This window comes from Aquarana catesbeiana, linkage group LG03, assembly GCF_042186555.1.
Source record: "Aquarana catesbeiana isolate 2022-GZ linkage group LG03, ASM4218655v1, whole genome shotgun sequence".
Taxonomy (NCBI): Eukaryota; Metazoa; Chordata; class Amphibia; order Anura; family Ranidae; genus Aquarana; species Aquarana catesbeiana.
In genome coordinates, this window is record NC_133326.1 from 177,109,375 (window position 1) to 177,114,777 (window position 5,403).

The window sequence follows — 5,403 nt, forward strand, 5'->3', positions numbered from 1 at the left end:
TTGGGGGGTCTTTTTGATCCCAGATCTCTCAATAAAGAGGACCTGTCATCCTCATTTCTATTACGAGGAATTGTTTACATTCCTTGTAATAGGAATAAAAGTGATAAAAAAAAAATAGCAGGACAGTGTACAAATAAAAAAATAAAAAGTTAAATAAATGAGAAAAAAATATGAAGCGCCCTGCGAGCACATACGTAAGTCTCACAAGCATATTTAAATGGTGTTCAAACCACACATGTGAGGTATTTCCACGATCAGTTTGAGCACAAGACTTCCTCTGTAACTCTAAACAGGTAACCTGCAAACATTTTTAAAGCGTCGCCCATGGAGTTTTCTAAGTACCACAGTTTGTCTCCATTCCACGAACGTACACAATTTTAAAACATGACATGATAGGTATCTATTTACTCAACGTAACACCATGTTACACATTTTACAAAAAAAATGGGGTAAACATTGGGGGTCATTTACTATAGCGCTGCAGCGCTAATTAGCACTAATTGCCATTAATTAGCGGCAATTTAGCGCTAATTAGTGCTAAAACTGTAGTCACTATAGAGCTGGTGGGAAAACACTCCCAAAATCGATTTTACTATAGTTCCCTGAAACCAAATAGCGCCCAAACCCTTACTCTGCTAAAACCTGGAGTAGTACACATGGGAATAATGTTTAGAGCATGATATAATTGCCTAAATGGTACTGAAATATGCGGTATATTATTTAAAGATAATCTGCTTTTAAACTGTGTGAAAAAGTGATTTCTACACTGAAATATCTTTAAAAATCTGAGAAGTGAAAAATTCCAAGTTTTGGACAACTAGGTGCCAACACAACTGAGCATGCTCAGACCTAAAAATAGCTCTCATTTTAGCTCCAGTGTCTTTTTTTTACCTGGCACTATAGTAAATACCAAAACGAGAGCTAATTAGAGAGCATTTTTTGGAAGTGAAAATCTGCTCTATTCTAGTCCAATGCAAGTTTTAGCCATTGATTCTAATGGAACAATTGTAACTTTCACAAAAAAAAACCTTTTAATGTTGAGATGAAATGTATCTTTCTCTGAAATAAATTTTCCTTTGCAACATTGTTGCTTCTACTTAAAATATTTTATTTTTAAGAATGCTAGAATGGGGAATGTTTTGGTAAAATATATTTTTCTCTGTCACTTTCACTTGTTACGCTCCATCTCACAACAGTCTTTACCCAAACTCACACAGGTGTCTTTACAATCCACAAACAATACCATTGCTGATACAAATTTAAAATGAATCACAATTTTTTGTACTTTTTATTATTTCCAAATATTCATAATTTGAGCCCAAAAAATTTGATATGTGTACCAACATCAGAAATCAAAATGTAATTCCCAAAAATTTGAGGGTAATATTCTACTCTCACCCACAAAAAAAACACCAAATATCACAGAATAAATCAAGAAGAATAACTCTTGAGTAATGTAATTCCATCACCTGTATGTCCAAAGAAATGCAGTATTTATGTGTTTTTATGTGTATTTATGTGTAGTTATGTGTAGGAGGTTCTCACACATGGAGGCTCTGTGGCTTAGAGGTTAGAATTTCTGCTTAGTATCCCTAAGCATCTGGGTTTAAATCCCAAACATGCTGCTTCATGTAAAGAAGTTGTCTCATCTCCCAGGTCCTATAACTATGTCTAAATGTAGTATTTATGTGTAGGAGGGTTCCACCACCATGGTAACACTTTTCCAGATACACTATTTAGCCAAAAGTATCAGGGCGCCTGCCTTTACACACACGTGAACTTTAATGGCAGCCCAGTCTTAGTCCGTAGGGTTAAAATTTGATTTGGCCCACCCTTTGCAGCTAGAACAGCTTCTGGGAAGGCTGTCCACAAGGTTTAGTGTGGCTATGGGAAAGTTTGATCATTCTTCCAGAAGTGCATTTGTGAGGCCAGGCCCTGATGTTGGATGAGAAGGCCTGGCTCGCAGTCTCTGCTCTAATTCAGCCAAAGAGTGTTCTATCAGTTTGAGGCCAGGACTCTGTGCAGGCCAGTCAAGTTTCTCCACCCCAAACTTGCTCATCCATGTCTTTATGGACCTTGCTTTGTGCACTGGTGTGCAGTCACGTTGGAACAGGAAGGGTCTTTCCCTAAACTGTTCCCACAAAGTTGGGAGCATGAAATTGTCCAAAATGTCTTGATATGCTGACGCCTTAAGAGTTCCCTTAACTGGAACTAAGAGGCCAAGCCCAACCCCTGAAAAACAACCCCACATCATAATCCCGACTCCACCAAATCATTTGGACCAGTGCACAAAGCAAGGTCCATAAAGAGATGGATGAGTGATATTGGGGTGGAGGAACTTGACTGGCCCGGACAGAGTCTTGACCTCAACACAACAGAACACATTGGGGATGAATTAGAGAGGAGACTGTAGGTCAGGCCTTCTCGTCCAACATCAGTGCCTGACCTCACAAATGCACTTGGAGGAATGGTCAAACATTCCCATAGACACACTACTAAACCTTGTGGACAGCCTTCCCAGAAGAGTTGAAGCTATTATAGCTGCAAAGGATGGGCCAAATGAGTTTTGAACCCAATACTAATTATTACAGTTCATGTGCGTTTAAAGGCAGGTGTCCCAATACTTAGGCCAATATATTGTATATTGCTTGTGACACTGAGCATGGCTATGGACTTAGGGCTGGTTCATACCACAGAGATGCAGAGAACATGTGTGAGGCTGTCTGGTGGCTAATGCCGCGTACACATGAGCGGACTTTCCTGCGGACTAGGTCCAACGGGATTAGTCCGGCGGACGATCCGATGGTGTGTGGGGTAGTCCGATAGCTTTTTGGGATAAAAATCCAACGAACCTAGAAATAGAACATGTTTCAAATCTGTCCGATGGACTAAAATTGGGAAAACTGTTCGTCTGTGTGCTGGTCCAATGGACCAATTACGACGCAAGGGAAGCTATTGGCTACTAGCTATTGAACTTCCTTTTTTAGTCCCATTTAGGTCATCACGTTCAAACCGAACTGACTTATTCCTATCGTGTGTGGCCAAGTCCGTTGGTTCGGAAATTCCGTCGGACCTAGTCAGAAACTCTGTCGGAAAGATCGTCGGATCTAGTCCGCTGGAAAGTCCTCTGCAGCATAAGTGGGTAGCAGTTCTGTCTAGCAGCACCTGGGATGTTGGTTCAATTCCCCAACATGTTAATGCATGTGTTGAAGTTTATATGTTCTCCCTGTGTGGGTTTCTCACTACAATCCAAAGACATGCTGGCATTCTATTCGTCTCCTGTCGAAATAGGTTCTAATGTAAGAAAGTTACTTTTGGACTTTAGATTGGAAGCTCATTGCAGCCAGTGACTGATAAGGTTATATGTTTGTTAGCACTAATCATGCCCAGGGACTTGCACATTTAAAATTTTAGGGTTTACACTGCACAGGTACATATGGTTAGAAAACTGTTGCTTTGTTTATGTGAATGCAAATTGACTTTGATCTTTGGCCTGTAGTTGGAGATTTGATGCACATAGCCAAGGGCTAACACAGTTGTGAATAGTATTATGTGTTCCTGCTCATCAGGTGCAATCACTTTAGACATACATGAAGAGATAGATTGAAAGATACTAGTGGGCATGTACTTCTATTGGGTGTGTCAGTGTGCTAACAGTGCAACCTCTCTTATATAAAGGCCTACAGTAGGGGGGGTTCGTTTGGCCTGAGAAGATCAGGTTTTTTGCTGTGATTTGTGGGGGAGAAGGAATGATATTGTGCCTATTGACAAATGCCCAACTAGGGATATTTGCTGAAATTCTTGTGCATTTTTTCAATCAAAAGTGGGTTTATGTGGCCATGCTGTCAATGTTGTGTGTGTATTGTTCCTGTATTGTTCCTGTCTGACCATGCAAACATCATCTGGAAGCATGTGCTGATTTTCTATTCTTTTTGATCTTGTTGTTTAATCGTGTACACCGAAATGCAGCTTCCAGTAGAACATGGTCACCAATGTATGTATGTGTGGATTGTGGGCTGGTGCTGGGTGTTTTGAATAAGTCTTTTTGTAATATTATGTTGGAATGCTTTGCAAGAATGACTGTTAAGTATGTTTCTATAATCTTGCAGATAAAAATGTGATGTGTTGCCTGTTATACACTGAAATTAAAGCTGTGTCCACTCTAAGGTTTTGTCAAATTTTAGATTGTAAGCTCCTATGAGCAGGGCGCCATATATCCTGTCCAATTGTAAATGAATGTACATATTTTTTTTTCCTGCTGGTAAAATAAAAGTACATTATTGAGCTTTGTTGTGGTGTTTTTTTTTTTCTTCTACTTTTCTTTCTCTTTAGTTTTTGTGCACCATAAAATGAATCTCTTCGTCCTGGTTCACATTGATGCTACTTTGAAATCACGCTACTTCACTTGAAGTAGCATGATTTCAAAGTAGCAAGGTCAGCGTGATTTCAGGTGCTACTTGACATCCGTGTGGCTTCATACACAGATGTCTATTGAAGTCACACCTGAAATCGGCAAAAGTAGTGCAGGAACTACTTTAGCAAATTGGTATGGCGCCACAAAATCGGTGTTGCATAGATTGGAACAGTGCCATTGCTGCCAATAGTCATGCGATTTGATCTCTCAAATCGCATGACAAATCGATCCAATCTAAATCTAGGCTTCTGCACACCTGCAAGTAAATAACAAAGGTGGAATCTTTATATATAACAGCTGTGGAGAATTGCAGGTAATGAATTCAGCTGGTGGATAGGCAATGTTGTATGTGTCAGCTTTAGGTCACATTGGTGCGATTTGACATGTCAAAGCGGTGGCAATTGCACCGCTTTAATTGGTGCGACTTTGGGGTGCAATTTGTATTGATATCAGTGCAGAAACCTGCACAGATGTCTCTGAAATTCCCCCTGCAGTCGGGACTGACATGCGGGTATGAAATTGTGTAATTTCAGCTGAACGATTTCCTCCCTCTGTCAGTGTGAACCAGGGCTCAAACTGGTTCACACTGACAAACTTTTGTTTTTGTCATTCACCTGCTGATAATCCAGGGACACAATTTCTTATCGAACGCCTTTAAATATCATAAGTAGAAATACAAATTTGCATATCTGCAAATAAACAAAAATAATAAAATTCTAAGCGTGGTTGCGATCATATATTCGCAGCAGCATTCAAAAAAGTGTGGTTTCGCCTTTTGGCCCAGAAATAAGTCATTGTAATCACCTGGAAGTTCCTGTGCTGGTCAGGATCTCCATCTAGGTGGACATGGCGAGGTCCCTCTTTAGCAAAGAGGAGGTGCTGCTCATTTTCCAGATAAGGGTATGATATGTACTTGTGCTTAATCAATATGGGGTGTATGTGGTAGTTAGATTTGGTGTGGGTGGGGTTCATTGATTTGTTTGGCATCC